This window comes from Rhinopithecus bieti, unplaced genomic scaffold, assembly GCF_001698545.2.
Source record: "Rhinopithecus bieti isolate Rb0 unplaced genomic scaffold, ASM169854v2 scaffold_35609, whole genome shotgun sequence".
In the NCBI taxonomy this organism is placed as follows: Eukaryota; Metazoa; Chordata; class Mammalia; order Primates; family Cercopithecidae; genus Rhinopithecus; species Rhinopithecus bieti.
The window spans coordinates 423,230-444,912 of record NW_016815004.1 but is presented as its reverse complement, the minus strand read 5'-3'; the positions used below and the strand labels follow the sequence as shown (position 1 = coordinate 444,912).

The 21,683-nt window shown below is 39.3% G+C and overlaps 1 protein-coding gene across 5 annotated transcripts in view; it reads left to right on the top strand.

The window, feature by feature from the left end:
• Positions 1 to 21,683, top strand: part of MFSD6 (major facilitator superfamily domain containing 6) — a 94,400-nt gene that overhangs the window by 2,663 nt on the left and 70,054 nt on the right. Inside the window, exon 2 of one of the 5 annotated variants that reach the window (XM_017852900.1) lies at positions 159 to 242. The gene's annotated coding sequence lies outside the window, so the exon portion shown is untranslated. Of the gene's footprint in view, positions 1 to 7; positions 243 to 556; positions 715 to 18,469; positions 18,517 to 18,701; positions 18,727 to 21,683 lie in introns of those variants that run through there. The other 4 variants (XM_017852899.1, XM_017852902.1, XM_017852901.1 and 1 more) reach the window with 4 other exon arrangements.

Here is a 21,683-nt window from a genome sequence, read left to right as displayed (position 1 = left end):
GCCCAGCCCGCCGCAGCCCCCAAGGAGCGCGTGAGCTGCCCGGGATGGTGCGCGCTGCCCCGACAGCCGCCTCCCCGGGGCCCCGAGCCACTGCCCCGCGCTCCGGGGACAGGGTTCCCCGCGCCCCGCGCAGCTGAGCGCTGCCGCCGCCGCAGCAGGTGAGTCGGGCCCGGAGTGCGGAGAAGGCGCTCGCAGACCCGCCCTGGCCTCCCCCGCCCCGGACGGGCCCAGCCGGAGGGCAGGTAGGCACCTCAGCCGCGCACACCTGCTGCCGGGAAAGGGGCTTCGTGGCCGGGGCTCGGAGCCGAGCGTGCGCCGCTGTCTCCGCTCCGGGCCTCGCTCACCCGCCGCTCCCTTCCTCCCTCCCCCGGCTTCCGTGTCGGGTGTCATCTTTGTGGGGTGCTGGGGGAGGCTGTCGCCTGCGCCCCAGCGTGCCGGGTGCTGGCAGCACTTCCGCAAACGTAATTGGAGTCGGGAAAACAAAGGCGCTGCCCAGGGAGCCCTCGCCGGGCGCCCACAACTGCTGCCGCGGGTGGGGACGGGGGGCGGGGGGGCGCAGATGCCCGGGTCCTCCTCCACCCAGGCCGACCTGCGCCTTCGCGGTAAACATCCCTGGGAGAAAGGAGGAGGTGAGAACCTCCACACAGCCCCAGTGACGAGGACGTGGCCAGTTGTGTGGCAGGAGGAGGAAATTGACAACATCTGCCCTCCCAGGTGAATAAATACAGAAAACAAAACCTCTCCCCTGCCTGCCACCATCCTAGCAGACATCCCCCACTTCGTGCTTTACTTCCACTTGGTCTGACAGGTCTCTGGAGCCCTTTTGAGATACTACTGGGGGTTGCTAGTCTTTCTGAGTCATATTTATTGCCCATAGAGCAATTTTCTTACAAATTTAGGTAAAATGGCAGAAAATTACAAATGCAACTTTCCCCCTCATTAATCCCATCCCCACATGGACAGACAGGTGGGTTAATTACCCTTATGCATTCGCAACCACCGACGTTTCTTTTCATCCAGAAAGATTGAATAAGCACTTCACAGAACTACTGGAACATACAATACCTTGCTTATTAGTGTGCAAAAGACTTAAAGAGTTGAGGTTCTAATCTCAACTGGTATCTGAATAGCTGTGTGTCCTTGGGCATGTCACATCTTCCTGTTTTCTCACATGGAAAAGAAGGTGGTTGGATAGTACAGTGGCCAAAATTTCCCCTAATCCTTCTAGAAGTGCATGATTTTCTAGAAATCTAACCTCTTAAGTATAGATAAATGTGAAGGGTGGGTAGACATACAGTTGACTAAAATATGTAATAAAAGGAGATGTGTACTTGGTAGGTCCTTTCCCCAAGTCGTGGGCACTAGCCAGCTAAAAGTGTATGCATTTGTTTTAGCCTTGTTAAGTAAAAAAGGATAGGATCCTCCTCTTTGGGAAGCTTGGCTTTTGATACGTCAAGCTGCTAGCAGAGGTGGAGGATATTGTCAGTTATTTAGTGGTGGTCAGATGAGTTATATTTATCACAAGGTGTAAGTAAAATTTAGGATTGCTTAGGGGAAGGATGGGACATTGTTAATGAGCCCAGTGCAAGATGCTCTGGGGAAATAGGAGGAGAGAGCATCACTTCAATAATGCATTAAAGCTACTAAGTAGTTGTGTGTCCTTCATGTTTACGGCAGTTTATTTCTAAGGCACTTTCCATGTCTATACAAATATAAAAGCATGAAGGCAAATAAAACACAAAGACAAAAACCAGAGTTCACAGGTATTTTGTGGTGTTGAGAGTATGGGATCACCAATTCCATCATATATGGTGTCTGGATTATTAACAGTATTAAGGCATTTTTTGAGTACTTACTATGTTCAAGACACCATCTTAAACATTTAATATTTAAATCTCTGTAAGATAAGTATTTCCCCTAGTTCTGTGCATGACAAAAGGGAAGCTTAGAAGGGTTAAGCAACTTACACAAACCACATAATCAGTAAGAGGTAGAGTTAGATTTGACCACATGTTTCTGGCTCCAAAGCCCAGGAAATTTCCACATGGTGTCCCTCCCTAATCAGAACCCATTAAGTCTCCACCTATGCAGATGCCTTCCTTAGCTTCTTGCCCTTGAAAATTCACTTCATTTCAATGTACATGTATTACTTATGTTAGCATTTAGCCATGTAGGGTAATTTATATATTTATTATGTATGTATATGAATGTGTGTATGTTTACCGTTTTGTCCTCACCAGTTACAGATTGAAGGCAATATGAGGCTGACAGGTTTTTTTTGTTTGTTTTACTTTCTTTGACAGTAAATCTTAATTTGGCAATCTCATTGTAGGGAAAGGAAGAAATGCAATAAATGTGTGTCTGCTAGCTATTTTGTACATTGGCTGAAAAATCAAGATGCTGTATATTAAATGAAAAAAATGGCCAGGCAACGTGGCTCATGCCTGTAATCCCAGCATTTTGGGAGGCCGAGGCAGGTAGATCACGAAGTCAGGAGTTCAAGACCAGCCTGGCCAAGATGGTGAAACCCCATCTCTACTAAAAATACAAAAATTAGCTGGGTATGGTGGTGGACACCTGGAATCCCAGCTACTCGGGAGGCTGAGGCAGAGAATTGCTTGAACCAGGGAGGCGGAGGTTGCAATGAGCCGAGATCACACCACTGCACTCCAGCCTGGGCGACAGAGTGAGACTCTATCTCAAAAAAAAAAAAGAAAGAAAGAAAGAAAAAACAAGCTTCAGAATAAATGTACATACATTTGTTTAAACCTGCATACAGGCACACATATACATTTTGCCCCCAAACTGTTGACAGTAGCTTTTTTTTTTTTTTCAGACGGAGTCTCGCTCTGTCGCCAGGCTGGAGTGCAGTGGCTTGATCTCGGCCCACTGCACCCTCCTACTCCCGGGTTCAAACTATTCTCCTTCCTCAGCCTCCTGAGTAGCTGGGATTACAGGCGCATGCCACCATGCTCAGCTAATTTTTGTAGTTTTAGTAGAGATGGGGTTTCATCATGTTGACCAGGATGGTCTCCATCTTCTGACCTCGTGATCCCCCCGCCTAGGCTTCCCAAAGTGCTGGGATTACAGGCATGAGCCACTGCAGCCAGCTGACAGTGGCTATCTTAAGGAAGTGAGACAAGATGGAGAAAAGAGGATGTTTTTGCTTTTTACCTTATAAAGTTATGTTTGGGCTTAAAATTTTGTTTTGGAACAAGCATGTGTTATCTTATTATATAAACTAAAAAGGAAGAAGACTAGAATTAATTGACTTTATAACAATTCAAAGTAAGATAAAATTGAATGTGCCTAAACTCTAATGTTAGGAAAGTGAAATGAGACTCCGGAGATGAAAGTGAAAGGTGGCATACTGAGAATTGGGGGGCAAAGGGTATAGAGTCTCAGGTGACTGACTTTTCCTTTTTCCAACAGTAACTGTAGCATATTCTACAACCTCTCAGTTTTTCTCCTCAATAAGAATGCTTTGGAGCATACACAATTTATCTGCTTGATTAGGGGTGATAAGAATTTCTTTCTTCCTGGTCTTGCTAGTGGTGGCTGTCTTTGGACGCATGATTGTTCTGTACGGAACAATCTGGTAGAAGGTAGGAGTTGGAGAAACCAATTTACCTGCTGTGTCATCTCATGAAATTATGGTATTCTGGATGAGTTTAAGTGTAATTATTTTTAGTAACAATTTAGGAGCAGCAAGTTATCAAGTTAATCTAATCTGATGCATATGTACTTGTTAAATACAGTCCCACAGTTCTATCAAATTCTGTATAAAATTAACTAAAACCACTGCTTAGAATCCTTAAAAATTAATAGATTTCCCTGCTCAGACTTAGAAATCCAGAGCCGTAATACATTCAGACTTTTCAGAATCAAGAAAACACATGCTTAAACTTGGTTAATTATCATTGTGGTAGTAGGTAATCTTAAGAAAGAGGGAATTGTAAAAGTATTTTACAGAAGAGATATTCTCACAATTTTAGGTATTATTCAGCATTTCATTTTAGGTTCTAATTATGTTTTAGGCAGAAGGAAATCTCAATCTTTTAATTTAGGAAACTTTGTTTAATAAGTTATCTTTAAAGGCAGAAATCAAATGCAGAGTCCTACCCTAGTACAAAGCCAGTTTGGGTAAAATTTGTTTCTCAAACTCAACTAACATGGCATTTCTCTGGGCACAGCATTTTTGATTCCTGGGAAAAGCAAACAAACATATCTGATGTGAATTCTGTGTGGGGCAATGAAAACACCTTAATGCCTCCACCAAGAACATTCCCTTTGAGTTTATAATTCCTCCATGTTTAATTATCCAACATTAGCTATCTGTTCCCATTTACTCTACTGGCATTTTGGGGGTGAGAGGGGCTTGTGTCAGCCTGATTTGTTTTCCTGAATTCTGAATGATACATTATCCAGTACTAAACTCCACTGCTGGATTCAGTAACATTTGCTTTGTAGCTGTTTTTGATTGCCTACATTTGGATGGTATTTATTTACAGTTTTTGCAAAATGGCATTGTCTCAAGTTGGCTGGGCAACTTTTGGAAACTACCAATCATTTGTTCAGACAAGTGATGTTTGATTTGTTGGTGCAGAGGCCAAAACAGAAAAGCCAAACAAATAATAAATAATTACAAACATGGAACACCTAAACCTTAAGTCTATATATTAATATGTGTCTGCTATAGATACTGGTTGCTACGTTACGGCTTTAAAAAGAGCACACCCTCCCGAACCCCCACCTCTACCTCAGCACCAACAAAAACTACATCCCAATGTTGTATGTGTTCAAAGTAGCCTCTGTCTGCCTTGATCCATTATGATGTAAATCTAGCTGAGCCACGTGTTGATGACTGTATTGAAGAGATGTGAGAGTTCTGTATTACCTTGTGACCTGGTGGTCTTGCTGAATTTTAGAATGGGAGAGGTGGGATAGAATGCGAGAGAATAGGGCAAAAATGGGAAGAAATTTAGCAGGTTTTTAAACCATGTTCAAGAGATGTGGAAAAAATTGAATTAAGGGGGGCAGAGACGGCTTTCTTTGACATTTGTTGTGGGGCATGTTTTAGAATGAGAGACCATTTCAGGAAACATTTGGCAAGTACAAAACAGGAAAGTCCAACTCTGAATGACTCTGAGGAAATGTTTGGAAGCGTTTTGATCTGAGACCAAGAGTGGGATGGGGGAAAGAGAAGGAAAGACAGGGACACTATGAATCAGCAGTGGGCAGAGGGAGCTCTGGTGTGTGGCTGTGAGGAGGATAAAAAGGAGGCACCGGTGCTGCCTGAACAAGCCCGATGTGTGGGTTAACCGTGCCAAAGGAAAGTGAGTGACGAGCCTGGACTGGTAGTTAGCAGTCTGTGTTGGTTATGTAGACAGACCTTCCTCCAGAGGCAGGTGCACTCCACTCTGCACGGGGCCTGCTCTCTCTGAGCTGCAATAAACCAATGTACTGTGAGCCCTGCTGTACTGTGGGGTGAAGAGGAGAGACGTGGCAGGTAGGGGCCAGGATTCCAGGACAAACTGAGCACTGGAGCAGTGGCAGGAGTGGGTCCCTATGAGTCATGCTGGGAATTCTTAACTGTTCAGGGCACTTTTAGGGACAAAGTTAAAGTAGAACATACTTGGCCTCAAGGTACACAAGGTTTCTGTCATGTGGAGCAAAGGAAGAAGCCACCACACCAAACACATAAAGCAGAATCATACAAAGTGACATGCATGCTGCCTGTGACTTTTAAGGAGTACTGTGTTCCTGGGGCCTATCTGGCGGGTGGGGTGGTAGGGGGAGGGAGAGCATCAGGATAAATAACAAATCATGTGGGGCTTAATACTTAGGTGATGGGTTGGTAGGTGCTGCAAACCACCATGGTACACGTTTGCCTATGTAACAAACCTGCATGTCCTGCACATGTATCTTGGAATATAAAATAAAGAAGTGCTATGTTCTTGATGAACATGCTCCAATTCAGCAAAGGCAAGCTTCTTTAGCTATCGTAGAGTGCCTTTCTTAATTCTATTTCAAAATCATGCCTGTGCAATTGTGTTTAACTAATGAACAAATATGCCCCAATTCACATTTATAAGGGAGTTTAAATAAAAGACTTTATTATCGTTCTTTTGAATGAGTAAACATGACACATGTTTCAATTTTATTTTCTGTGTAATGCGACTCCCTGTTAAAGGTGTATATATCTTTTCAGAGTGTCTCAAAATCCTTGTAACAGTCCCTTTCAATTGTGTATACTGAGAAGCACAAGGCATTAGATGAATGATCAGACCTCAATTTAATAACTCTATAATTTTTCAGGAACTCCGGGAACAAGGACATCCCAGTTGTTACTCAAATGTTTTATATTTAAAGTAATTCCTTTTAAGTGTATATTTTAAAGTGATAAATAATAATTTTTAAAAAAATCCAGCCAAGTAAAAGAAAAAAATTAAATAGGTCCTAATTTTACTACTTAGAGATAATCCCTGATAACATTTTGGTGTCATTTTCATCGAGTCTTTTTCTAAAATACATTTATTTGAACCACATAGATTTACAAATATAAACTGTACTATATCTAGAGGTTTGTGTCCTGCTCTTTCATTTAACATGATGCATTTTCTCAAGTAGTTAAGTTCTATTTTCCCATCATATGGATATGAGATTTTTTTTTCTCTATAGCTTATTTACCTATTTTCACCATAACTTATTTAACTGTCCTTATTATCGATCACTTACTTTGTTTCAGTTGTGATTATTGTGAAAACTGTTGCAATAAAAATCTTTACATTTAAATCTTTGCTTTTCAGAAAGTTTATATTTTTACTCTCAGTAAATGACAGAGCCTGTCAATTCTCATACTCACCAGCATTGAATATTTCCATTTAAAAAATTATTGGTATGGTATGTATGTTCAAGTATCTATCTTTTTCATTTTTATTTTTTTACAGACAGGGTCTCTCTCTCAGTTACCCAGGCCAGAGTGCAGCGGTATGATCCTCGTTCACTGCAGCCTTGAACTCCTGGGCTCAAGTGATTCTCCTGCCTTGGCCTCCTGAGTAGCTAGAACCACAGGTGTGAACCATCATGCCTGACTCATTAAAAAAAAAATTTCTGATATGGGATCTTGCTTTGTTGCCCATGCTGGTCTTGAACTCCTGGCTTCAAGCGGTCCTGCCGCCACTGTCTCCCAAAGTGCTGGGATTACAGATGTGAGCCACTGTGCTCAGCCACTTTTTTCTTTTATGGGCTAAGTAATAAACCTTTTTCTGAAAGTAATTATATCATTAGAATTGATAGCTTATGGTAATTCTCAAGTTATCAGAACCCTAACAGCAAAATAAAACAATTTTAAATTACATATATGGGAATATACTAAGGATATAAATTATTCTTTTAGACTGTAGCACATTTAGGGGATGTAAGTAAAAATAACTGATGATAGTCCAGGGCTACAGGAAAATGTGTTATAAACCTTGAGATCTATATTCTGGTCTCAGTTGTAAACTCATAAAAGTTCTGAGAAAGAAGCACCCACACATTTCTGTTTAAACTGCCTTGTGTATAGATAGTGCTTTCTTTAACCTTCTTAACTTCCTGAGTGTCTAATAGTGTTGGAATAGCCAAGTGATAGCAACAATCTTGAATAAGCATTTATCAAGGATCCATTATAAATATGGTATTAATATAATGCATATACTAGAACTACAACCTAATGTTGTATTACTAATACCCAGAGTTGTGCTTTTGTTTCTCATTATAATTCTTATTTTTCCAGTCTTATTTTTCTGTGTTCCTAGGATTTTTAGATCTTGGACTTATACTCCTATACTAATTGTATTTGCCTGACTAAGTTCTTTTCTGAAAAGATTGTGTATTTGTGTATAAAAGAGGGATTCACATAAGTAGTTATAAAAACAAAACAAACCATTCAAATTGATTGTAATTTTTTCTTTTAAAAAAGTGTACATTCGGTCTAAATTGCTTCTAAAGTATGACAAACTATAATTTATTGAGGAAATCTTTCTGTAAAACCTTAAATAACTGCTTTCAATAACCGAGCTTTTAAAAATCCTTTGTTTTATGCTGTGAAAAGATAAGAAATCTGAGATTTCCCAAATTAGTTTCCTGGCAAAGAAACAAATCTTGTTTATTAAAATAGTAGATAATTTGATATGGAGACAGCTTTCAAATGGTTAAGTGTTAACTTGCTGTGGCCTGTGATGGTGCTGATCAAGTTCGGGACTTTCTCTTTCCTCTCTTCTGCTAATGTTTTACCTGTCCTATCACTTATAAGGAATCTGAAGACACCATTTTAATGTTACAGCGTTCCCAGGCTCCCACATGTCATAGCTGTGCTTTTATAGGGTATCCTATCTGAGAAAATGCATAATGATAGAAAGCTAATAAGAATTGCATTAATATTTATTACAGAAACAAATGTATGATGGTAGCACCAAAGTACATTTGAAAATCAGTTCAATGTATATATTTAAGTGTGACATATAGTTAGGGCTGTCAGAGACCCCTGGCAATAACTCCATGGTTCTCACATGTTGGAACCATTGCCCTGGAGGAAGCTAGTGGCTGGGGATCCCAGGCATGCTGCTGTGGCTCACTGCTCTAGCGGAGTGAGTAGGGTCCTGAAGTTTGGGGTGGGGGTGCCTTGGGGAGATGTGTTGCTGGCATCCCAGACTGAAAAGTAGGAAGAACTTCCCCTTAAAAAGTATGCACTCTGGGAGGTTGCAGTGTGCCAAGATCGTGCCATTGCACTCCAGCCTGGGTGATAAAGCGAGATTCTGTCTCCAAAACAAACAAACAAACAAACAAAAAAACAAAGTATGTACTCTGTGACCCTCAGCTTCTTAGCACTGTTAGTTCAGTTAACTTGGGTACTCTTGCTACTTGTAATATTATTTCAATGGGGAAAGGGTTTTAAGTTTCAGTAATTGAAATACAGTGAATATTGGAAACCTTGCCTTTTCATTAATTTGGTTACCCTGAACAAACAATTTTGTTGCCCCACCTGGCTACTGATACTTGTTTAGAAAGAGATGAATGTACATTACTGTCACAAAGCTTCTGTGACCCCCTTAAATCCCTACATTGTATTCCTTCTTAACAAATAAATGCAGAGTACCAGCAGCAAATTCAATTAATTTCACTTTGTATCTTGAACATCTATGGAATTTTTTTGTTGGAGAAACAAGATATAAATATCTTTTCTAAAAAAAAAAATTTTTTTTTCACTCTGTAATGTGAACTGTTACTTGTTCCTCCCGCTGGGCTTGTTCTGAGACAGGAAGCTTATTTGAAAGGTAGAAGGAAATGAAGTTCTGGGGCCTGCTTCAAATTTGTATTATAAATTATGCTATATTGGCACAATATTTAATCAGGAGTCTAAAACTAATAAATAGGAATCTGCTTCATGATGACTGATAAGGTCTGAAGAACCTAAATTATACATTTTTAATTGGCATTTAATTATTTTCTTCCACAAAGTGAAAGTGAAAATCTAGTTGGTCTTTATTACTAAAGCCACCTTTATGGTTATAAGCTATTTCCTCCGACCCTTAAGAGATCAAAATAATTTGTTCCTTTCTCACCCTGTTAGCAGGTTGAAAGTAAATGTTAGAGAGGATTTCAGGTCCTTTCTTTCAGATTTATGATATTACAAATATAAGTAAAATGTTTCTACAGAAGATTTTATTTTAAATGAATAGTTATTTCTTTCCTGGAGATAATGAATTATCATTCCAGTCCATAATACAATAGTGCATTCTCCAGTGAACCAGTGCCTCATAGCCCCCCGTCAGGCTGTAGACATGAAAACAGACATGAACATAAATTCATGAGCATAGATGGATAAAATGCTGGCCCAGTTCAAGAGTGGTGTCAAACAATTCTGGGAAAAGTGCTTTTGGCATAATTGCAAAGTAAGACCCAGAGTTTTAATGAAATAGCTGGAATAAGACTACAACTACCACCAACACCAAATGTTCATATGTTGCTTTTACGTTAACAGAATTGCTTTCTCATACTTTATTTCATTTGAGCTCTAGAACCCTTCTGGGAGTTAATTGACTTAAGTTTGTATGGAAAAGGAGGCTTAAAGAGGCACTGATTTATCAAAGCCGGGGGACGAAACTGGGACTTCTTTTGACTCTACTTCCTAAAATTAATTTTTGATCACGTTAAACTTTAATAAACATTTATATGTATATTGTCATCAGGTGCTTGTCATAAATAAACAGTATTGAGAGCTTAAAGGGGTAAAGGGCAATACATTATGTACTAGATTCCTCCCTTGAGGGGTATACAGTCTTGTTGGGCAGATGAGATATCTGTAAAAAGATAGCAATAAAATTACCTATAAATCCTACAGTAGATGTGAGAACAATCTCTAGAAGTAGAGGAAGGAGTCAGGAAAATGTTTCAAGTGTATTCTATTTCCAGATGTTATGAAAGATCCCTTAGATATAGTGAATTCATAAAGTACTGTTTGTTCTGAAATGATGCCATCACAGGACTTCAGCACTGGATCATAAACGATAAGGTCAGTACACCAAAATGAAAGTTCAGATGTTGGGAAATTCTTAGCAAGGTTGCAGTAGCAAAACCCTGCCATCTATTCATCCGTTAGGATTGGCTCGAGGCTCCACCCCAGAGACCCTCTGTGTACCTCACCTGTGCTTGCTCCTGTTTGAACATTTAGCACAGGATGTTGTAATTGTGTGTGCCCCCATCTTCTCGCTTCTGGGTGTCATGACAGGGACTGTGTAGCCTCCAGCATGTGTCCTACCTACTAGTGGGTGCTCGATCTATAGCTGTAGGGTTTTTTTGGTTGTTCAAATGCATGTCTTTTTTTCAGTATAATTCCATTGTATTTTGTGTTCTGTCATCCCTCAGCCTGGTATTCAAGGCCCTGTGCCGTCTGTTGCTGTCTGGGTGGCCTCATATGCCCTTTAGTCCTGAGATAAATCTTTTATGGATCCTCTGCTGCCTTTTCTTTCCTCTACCCTGGAATAGTTTTCCCACTCATCTTTGCCTAAGTGAATCCTGCCCATCTTTCAGGGTTCAGTTTAAGCCCCTCGTTTTCCTGACAACCCCTGTCTGAATTATGGCCACCCTACTTGGAACTCCAGAAGCATGCCTATTGTCCCTAATATCTTTTAGTTAATAAATTATATAGGACTATGTGGCTTTTCTTCCATTATTCTGACTTTTCATTTAACCCTTTAGTGGTGTGTGTGTGTGTGTGTGTGTGAGAGAGAGAGAGAGAGAGAGAGAGAGAGAGAGAGATGTGTTTTAGGTTTATCTTGTCAATGACAAACCAAGTCTTTGAGGCCTAAGACCTAATTTTTGGCATCCCTGTCTCATAGTTACACAGTGCATTGAGAGTCAGACCTGCCACGAGCAGCACTGCTACTCATTCCCTGTGTGACTTTGGGCTGGTTATTTGCCTTCTCTCTGCCATAGTTTCCTCATCTGTAAAACTGGGAAAGTAGGCCGGGCGCGGTGGCTNCCGAATACCATCCTCTGGTCACTACCAGCAGTAAATTTTGGGTTAATCTTCTAAAGCCTCTGAGTCTGCTTTCTTTTCTACAAATTAGTGATACTTAAGCCTTCCACTATAGTACCCATCAGTTAGTAGGTTATTAATAAATTAGAGATTTGTAGATACTATTGACAGCAGGAAGAGACTCCTAGAGTGCTGACTAGTTGTCAACAAACGTATGGTTACCCATTTTTGTAAGAATTACAAAGAGCCAAAAGATGGCTTTTTCCCGAGGAAAGATTTTTCTTATAGAATGTTCTTCAGTCCTGTTTCTACATGACATATCTCACCTCAAAGAGAGAAGGCTTGTATGCTTTATTAAGAACTCCAGGCTGGGTGCTGTTGCTCAAACCTGTAATCCCAGCTCTTTGGAAGGCCGAGGTGGGCGGATCACGAGGTCAGGAGATCGAGACCATCCTGGCTAACACAGTGAAACCCCGTCTCTACTAAAAATACAAAAACTAGCCGGGCGAGGTGGCGGGCGCCTGTAGTCCCAGCTACTCGGGAGGCTGAGGCGGGAGAATGGCGCAAACCCGGGAGGCGGAGCTTGCAGTGAGCTGAGATCGGGCCACTGCACTCCAGTCCGGGCGACAGAGCGAGACTCCGCCTCAAAAAAAAAAAAAAAAAAAAAAAAAACTGGGAAAGTAATTATTTCCACCCCAGAGAACTGTTATGAGGATGAAATGACGTAATACATGCCAGGGTCATCGCAAGTGTTACTTAAGTGTTGTTGTAGTTGGTAATAATATGATAGTATAGCCCACTGAATCCCTGTTAAAGTGCAAATATGTTGTCAAGATGGGGCAACCAAGGTTGTGGATCAGCTTTCCTGTGATCTAGCACTCAGGTTTTACTAGGAGCCTGAGAAGGTCCACCAAGAATGACAAGAGTGGTTGGGCGCAGTGGCCCACACCTGTAATTCCAGCACTTTGGGAGGCTGAGGCAAATGGATCACTTGAGCCCAGGAGTTCAAGAGCAGCCGGGGCGGTATAGTGAGACCCTGTCTCCACAAACAACTAAAAAGAATAGCCAAGTGTGGTGGTGTGTGCCAATAGTCGCAGCTACTTGGGAGGCTAAGGTGGGAGGATCACTTGAGTCCAGGAGGTTGAGGCTGTGGTGAGCTGTGATTGTGCCACTGCACTCCGGCCTGGGGGACAGAAGGAGACCCTGCCTAAAAACAACAACAACAAAAAAGAATGACAAGGGTGCCAGGCTTTAGTTTCTGGGAGGAGTTTCAATCCCAATGGAATGCTGCTAGTAGCAGCTCTGGGGAGCTCGTGGGCAGTGCTGAGTGCCTGGAGGGCTGAAGCTGGAAACTGGGCTGACAGGACTCAGACTAATTTTGTTTCTTTCATCATTTGGCTTTGCCATAAAGGAACCACGTCAAAATACTCTGAAAGGAAAAGGAAGATTCCAAAATAGTCATTCATCTTTGCACAGATCAGTGCCCTTGTAGCCTGTGTGACTGTTATAAAATTAACCTTATATATATTTTTCATGACATTGGCTAAATGTCTAGCAGATGCTAAAGCAATCCTGATGGAAAAATAAAGATCTATGGGAATTGACCTTGTACACTGTATCTCTGGAAGAAGCTCTATCCCGGAAGAAGCTGGGGGTTGAACTGAATGTTCAAGTGTGGTGTGTGAATATCTAGATTCTAACACTCTTTTACAGTGGTTTCCCTATGTCTATACTGGTCATAATTGCAGCAGTAGTTAGAGTCCAGCTCTGGGACTCACGTTTCCCAAAGGCATTGAGAATGTTGGCCAATAACAGTTGACAAGACAGAGCTAGCTGCAAGGGTTTGAGAAGTCAATTTCCCTGCTTTGCAGCTTCAGTCCTCATCACTAGGCAACACTGAGTTATGATGGCCATGGCACAAGGAAGAGTGTCCCTTCTGTGGTATCCAGGGATTGTTTGCTCTCCATCACTGATAATTATGTCACTGCTATGTTATAGCACACATTCTCATCTTGTTTGTAAACCTAACATTTGGCAATTATTCCAAATACTGTATTCGATCTCAGGGTTTCTTTCTTCAAAAGTTGAATCCGTTTTCATACTCAGATATTTGTGGATAACTTGATATATGTTTGAGCAGTTTTGATTTAAATACATAATGAAGAAAGCTATCAGTTTTAAAAAGAATGATTTCATTGCCTCTCATCAATAATTCAGAAGTACCTGCTATTTGAATGACTCAGTGTAGGTACTGGTACGATAGCTTTCCAGGTTTTAGAAGTCTGTGTTATATTTTCACAATAGTGGTATTGATTACTATCATTCGACTGTTCTAAGTGAGAAGACTTCTGCTTTCCTAAAAAGTAAACAAAGCCTTCCTTATCCGATTAGGATTAACTGCAAACCTGCAATAGAGAATATTTCCCAGAGAAGATCATAAAGTTAATTGTGTATATAATTAGAAATGTCTTCTTAACTCTGTGTTTTCAAGTTTTTTTTTTAAATGTTAAGACTCAGACATTAAAAACAAAATATTAACTGAATTGATTCATGTTCATTGCTCACTGTCTTAGTTTGCTCAGGCTGCTATAACAAAATACCATATATAGACAGGGTTGCTTGAACCACAGTTTATTTCTCACAGTTCTGGAGACTGAGAAGTCCAACATCAAGGTGCAAGTAGACTCTGTTCCTGTTGAGGGCCCTCTTCCTGGCTACCAGATAGCGGCCGCCTTGCTATGTGGGTAGAGAGAGAGTTGCCTCCTCTTAAATCATTCAGCAGATGATTTATGTAGAATAATTAATTAAAGTCCACTCTAAGGCCCCTAATTAGAATTGATAGTCAGACATTCTGTACAACTCTGATGGCATTAATCCCATCAGAAAGGTCCTATCTCATGACCTCTTCTCAACCTAATTACCTCCAAACGGGGCTACCTCCAAATACCATCATACTGGGGTTTAGGGCTTCAACTTATTAATTTTGGAGGGGCTGCAGACATTCAGCCCATATCAGCCTCTCAATAAACAAAATCTCCTTTCACTTTATAAACAGATTTTCTCATCCAGCATATAAATATTTTTACTACTCTTTGTACTTTTTCTGTCATTCCTTATGACAAATTAAATATAATCCACTTCAACCAAAGATGCCCTACATTGGGATATACTTGTTTTTGGTTTCTTTTTGTCCCTGATCCTGTGGTTACACTTTATTTATTATGCTTTATTTCATAACTGTGTTTATAATGTGATTTCTCCATGATTTGGTTCCTTTTCACCAAAATCTAAATATGACCTGAACATACTGAGTAAAAATAATAATGTCCTGAATTTAAACAGTTTTTGTTTGTCTTTTGAGATTTGAAATTCATATAAAAGTTACTGAGTATGACATTTATATATGAGATACTGAATGGCATTACAGAAACATTTCCATAATGACTTTGAATTTGTTGATACTGTGAGAACTACTTAACATCTGGACTTATGTAACCAGAGAAACCTTGTGTAACCTTATGATACTCAAAAATCATTTGCATAAGTTGGAGAGGAAAGAATATTTTGGGAGAGAGTCACTCATCAAGGTTTACATCAATATCTTAACGTAAGATATTTCCATTTTTGAATCAGCACATGGGCATCAGTTCTTCATCATCACTTGGACAATTCAGGAAATTATGCCTGTTAAAGAGGACTTTGTGTCCTTCTCTGATCTACCTGGTGAAGATTCAGCAGATGATTTATGTAGAATAATTAATTAAAGTCCACTCTAAGGCCCCTAATTAGAATTGATAGTCAGACATTCTGTACAACTCTGAAAAATACTTAGTCAGTGATAGAAGGGTGTTAGTAGTTGGCTTTAATGTCGTTTGTAAAGACAAAACTCACATGACTGCATATTTCTTTCTTAGTTTTCATTTTTAAAATGAGAGTTATAGGTGTATGAAGTTAAAAAAAATGAACATGTTTGCAAGGTTTGTTACAAACCAAAACAAAAAACAGACTTCTGTGCTCTTTTTATTTCTCCTCCCAGAAGCAACTACTTTTTCTGCAATTATTTTGATATTCACCTGTCTATTTATTTGAGACAGGTCTCGCCCTGTCACCCAGGCTGAGTGCAGTGGTATGATCATAGCTTACTGTGTCCTGGGCACCTCAGCCTCCCGGGTAGCTAGGACTGTAAGCATGCACCACCATACCCAACTAACTTAAAAAAAAATTTTTTTTTTAGAGATGGGATCTCGCTGTGTTGCCCAGACTGATTTTGAATTCCTGACCTCAATTGATCCTCTTGCCTTGGCCTCCCAAAGTAGTAGGATTATCACCTGTATGTCTTTAAATAAAATTCTTGTATCTGTATTTCTTGACTTTAATTTTATTTAAAGACACTAGATAATGTCTAGTGTCTTCCCACTCTGCAAGAAACCAAGTTAACTCTCTCTTCTGCTCCTGACTCTCTAATGAGAAAGTCCAACTTTCTCATTTCTCTGACTTCCCAATGTAGCTATAAGGCAATTTTGGTTAGTTCAGTATTCATGTTTGCATTTGTATGACTGTGTAATCATAACAGAGACATGCAGTAAACTGCATTTTTTTTCTTTTTCTGTGCAACTTTGTTTTCTTGTAGTGTTCTATTTAACTTTCTCTGTATTTATCAGTTATTCATCCCTGAATGTTTCACCAGCCATCTAAATTTCCTCTTAGGACTTTCAGGTGTATTGGTATTCTACCAGTGTCATTTTCCTGACGGTCTCTCCTGAAACCTTCAGTCCTGTTCCCACTAGACTGGTTGCCCTTGTGTCTGGTGCAAACCTGTCATCCTGGGATCTCCAGTTCTGTCATCCCTGTATTCCCGTTGCTTCTCTCCCATGTTATATCTCTTATTTCCTATATCCCATGTCTGTCTTTTGCTTGATTTATCCTTTTGTTCTGGTGGAACACAACCTGAGAAAGGGTTCGTAAGAGATAAATTTTGTGAGAAATTGAATATGTAAAATGTCTTTATTTCACCCATAAACTCAAGTAATAATTTGGCTACATATAGATTGTGATGTTGTTGAGATATCTGAAGCCATTCTCATTCCTGATCCTTATTATGTGAAATATTTTATTCTTTGAAAGTTTGTAAGGTAATTCGTTTGTCCCAGTGTTCTGAAATGTTGATGATGTGCTTTGTCTTGTGTCTATTTTTATCCATTGTGTTAGGTACTAGGTGGGTCATTTCACTCAGACAACTCTTATCTTTCAGTTTTGAGGCATTTTCTTGAAATTTTAAAGTTTTCTTCCCTTAATTTTTTTCTGTTCTTCCTTCTTGGAGTTATTATTTTCTAGATGTTTGACTTCCTGGGAGATGCTGTATCTGTCTTATTTTTTCTGTCCTATTTTCATCTTTTTTTTTCTTCATATTAAGTTCTTTTGTTGTAGAATACTATATAGTTCATTGTGTTTTTACAAAGTGAACACGTCATGAAATAAAGCCCTAGATAAGAAAATATGTTATCAGCACCCCAAAATTCCTTCTATTCACTGTCTCCCTTAAGGGTAACCCCTATCCTAACTTCTTTTAATTAAACTTTATTTTGAGATCGTTGTGGAGTCACATATAGTTGTTAGAAATTAACAGAGCAATGTCCTATGTATCCTGTACCCCCTGACTTTTCCCCAGTGATAACATCTTGCAAAACTATAGCACAATAGCACAGTTGACATTGAGGCAGTCAAGATACAGAACATTTCTCTCTGTCGCCACCAAAGTCCCTCATGTTGCCTTTGTATAGCTACCTCTACTTCCCTGCTGTCCCCACTCTCTAGTGAATTCCTAGCAATCACCTGTCTGTCTCTATTTCAATGATTTTGTCATTTCAAGAATATTATATGACTAGAATCATACAGTATGTAATGTTTTGAGATAGGATTTTTTCATTCTTTATAATTATCTGGAAATTTATCCAGATTATTGCATGTATCAATCATTTGCTCCTTTTTATTGCTGCGTAATATCCCATAGTCAAGCTGTAGTACAAATTGTTTAATTAGTCCTTCCGTCCTTTGAAGGGCTTTTGGGTGTCTCCACTTTTTGGCTATTATGAAGAAAGCTGCTGTAAACATTTACACATGGGATTCTGTGTGAAAATAAGTTTTCATTTATCTGGAATAGATTCCCAGAAGTGTAATTACTGGATTGTATTGTAATCATGTATTTAGTTTTATAAGAAACTGCTAAACTGCTTTCTAGAGGGGTGTACGATTTTACATCCCCACCCACAGTATATGAGTAATTTGGTAGTTGTGCCTCCATATCAGAATTCAGTGTTATCCCTATTTTTATTTTAACAGTTCTTATAGACGTGTGGTGATATAGCATAATGGTTTTAATTTACATTTGCCTAATCATTAATGATGTTGAACATCTTTTCATTTGTATCTATGCATCTATATATCCTGTCTGTCCTCTTCAGTGAAATGTCTCTTTATGTCTTTCGTCCATTTTCTAATTGGATTGTTTGTTGAGTTTGGAGAATTCTTTATATATTCTAGAAACTAATCCTTCACTGGATTTGTGGTTTCCAAGTATTTTCTCACAGTCTGTAGCTTGTGTTTTCATCCTCTTCGCAGGGGCTTTTGTAGAGCAAAAGTTTTAAATTTTAATGAAGTCTAACATTAGTTTTTCCTTTTATGGATCATGTTACTGGTGTTAAGTCTAGAAACTCTGCCTAGCACTAGAGGCTAAAGATTTTCTTATTCTTTTTTTTTCTAAACGTTTTATAGTTTCAAATTGTATAGTTAATGATCCATTTTGAGTTAATATTTGTATAAGGTATAAGACTTAGGTTGAGGTTCATTATTATTATTATTTTTTTTTTTTTCAGACAGAGTTTCACTCTTATTGCCCAGGCTGGAGTACAATGGCTCTATCTCGGCTCACTGCAACCTCTGCCTCCGAAGTTCAAGTGATTCTCCTGCCTCAGCCTCCCAAGTAGCTGGGATTACAGGTGCCTGCCACCATGCCCAACTAATTTTGTATTTTTAGTAGAGACAGGGTTTCTCCATGTTGGTCAGGCTGGTCTTGAACTCCTGACCTCAGGTGATCCACCTGCCTTGGCCACCGAAGTGCTGGGATTACAGGCGTGAGCTGCCACGCCTGGCCGAGGTTCAATTTTTTGCCCATGGATGTCTCGTACCTCAGCACCATTTGTTGAAAGGTTACCTTTCCACCATTGAATTGTTTTTGCATCTTTGTTTAAAAATAGTTGGCATATTTGTGTGGATTTGTTCTGGGTTCTCTATTCTGTTACACTGATCTGTGTGTGTGTCCTTCTAATACCACACGGTCTTAATTAATGCATAGCTATATAATCTTTTTCAAAACTGCTTTAGCTATTCATTTCTTTCCTTTTCTATATAAATTTTAAAATCTTGTCTATATCTACAAAAATATATTGCTGAGATTTTGATAGGAGTTGTGTTAAACCTGTATATCAATTTGAGGAGAACTGAAATTCATAAACATGGATCCATTTATTTAGCTCTTTGATTTCTTTCATCAGCATTTTATGGTTTTCAGCATAAGGCCTTTTACACATTTTTAAAATTTATACCCAAGTGTTTCTTTTTTAAGCAGTTGTAAATGGTGTTATAATTTTAGTGTCCTTGTGTTCATTGCTAGCATATAGAAATACAATTAATTATTGTATGTTTATCTTGTATCCTGTGAACTTGCTGAACTCACTTATTAGTTCTAGAAGTTTATTTATAGGTTTCTTGGGATTTTCTACCTAGTCATGTTAACTGCAAATAGGTACAGTTTCTTTGTTTTTGATCTGTACGTCTTTTGTTTTCTTTTATTTCCTATTGCACTGGTGAGAACTTCCAGCATTGTATTGCATAAGAATGATGAAAACAGATAGTCTTTCCTTGTTCCCTATCTTAGAGAAAAAGCATTCAGTCTTTCACCATGGAGTGCAGTGTTACCCATGGGTTTCCGTAGGTGATCTTTATCAAACTGAGAACATTCCCCTCTGTTCTTATTTTTCTGAGATTTTTTATCTCAGAACCTATTTTCTGAGACTTTTTCTGTGGTATTTGGCTGCAGTCGAAGTTATTATCTAAATGAGTATTTAATTTTATCAAATGTTTTTCTGCATTGATTGGTAAGCTCAAGTAATTTTTCTTCTTTAGCTTATTAACATGGTAGATTGAATTGACTGACTTTCAAATATTGTATCAGCCTTGTATTTCCGGAATCAACCACACTTGGTCATGATGTATAATTCTTTTTATATGTTGCTAAATTCTCTTTTCTAATATTTTCTTAAGGGTTCTTGTATTTAGATTTACCAGGGATATTAGTAGTTTTCCGTTTTTTGGACAGTCTTTTTTCTGGACATAGTATTTTGCATTAACAATTCTTTTAGCACTTAAAAAAAATTGTGCTACTTCCGGTATCTGTGGTTTCTCAGAAATCTGCTATCATTTCAATTGTTTTTCTCCCATCAGTACATTGTGTCTCTCTGCTTTCAATATTTTTTTCCTTGCCTTTAGTTTTCTGAAGTTTGACTATAATATATTTTGGTGTGGGTATTTTGTTTTAGGTTTATCCTGTTGGGATTGCTAAGTTTCTGGAATCTGTAGGTTTATGTCTTTTGCCAATTTGAGAAGTTTTCAGCCTTTACTTCTTTGACAACTTTTTCACCCCCTTTTTTCTCCTCACCTTCCAGAACTGTGATGACATGAACATTAGATCTTTAGTTACAGTCTCATAGGTCCTTAAGCCTCTTTCAGTTTATTTTCTCTCCGTTCAGATTGTGTAATGCTTATTGTTCTGAGACTTTCTATTTTTTGATTTTGTTTCAAGCATGTTTATAATTGCCTATTTAAGCATTTTTAGGATGGCTTTTTAAAAATATTTCAAATTCAGGGGGTACAATGCATGTTTGTTACATGGGTATATTGTGTAGTGGTGGAGATTGGGCTTCTAGTGTACGCATCACCCAAATATTGAACATTGTACACAACAGGCATTTTTTCAGCCTTCATCCCCTTTCCATTCTCCCCATTTTTGGAGTCCCCAGTGTCTATTATTTCCAAATGATGGTTGTTTTTAAAATGGATATCGTTCCTGTCATCTCAGTGTTGGCATCCGTTGATTGTCTTTCTCCATTCAATTTGAGATTTTCCTGGTTCTTGGTGTGATGTTTGATTTTTGATTGAAAGCAAGACATTTTGGGTATTATTTTATGAGACTGTGGATCTTATTTAGACCTTCTGCTTTAGCTGACTTTTTCTGAAACTGCTCTGGCAAGAGAGGGGAGGATGCTGCTTTATTACTGCCAGCTGGAGGTAGAAGTCCAAGTTCCTCACTTATCCTCTCTGGATACCTGAAGGTGAAAGACTTTTTATTACTGTGAAGTGGAGATGGACATTTCAGCTCCCCAGTAGGCCTCCTCACATGGCCTTCACTGACACCCATTGAGAGTGAGTGGTGGACCTCCTTATTGCTGGCCAGTAGTAAAAGTCCCATTTCTCTAACTCCTGACATTACCCCAGTGGGGAAAGGTAAGGGTGCCTTGTTATCAACAGGTGAGTTGGCAGTCCAGGCTCCCCACGTAATCTCCGCTGATACTGTGGCCTCATTATTGCCTAGCAGGGATGAAAGTCCTTGCTCCTTTATCTTCTCTGATCCCACCTCAGTTGAGGGATTGGGGGTTTCCCATTAGAGCCTGGTGAGGGCAGAATTCTAGGCTCCCCGCTCAGCCTTTGATGGCATGGGCAGGAGTGGGAATAGGGTTATGGTTATTTTTTCTGTGGTATTTGGCTGCAGTAGAAGTTATTACCTAAAGTTTTCTGACTTTCTAGACTGCCCCTTTCCTGGTTCATTAGATAGAGAGAGCAGACACTTGTTGGGGCTTTTTGTTTGCACCCATCTGCACCCATCAGTATTTCTTTGTTCTTTGGCTCTACTCATACCTGTGTTTTTCCTTGGGTACCAAGGTCCATAGCTGGTCTGCCTTTTTTGTCTATCTTTCAGAGTCTTCTATGTTTACTTTAAATATTATTATCTATAGGTTTTAGTTGTACTTAGCAGAAGTGATAGAGAAAATTGTGTCTACTCCATCTTCTTGGAAGAGAAGTCTACGACTTTTTTTTTTTTTTTTTTTTT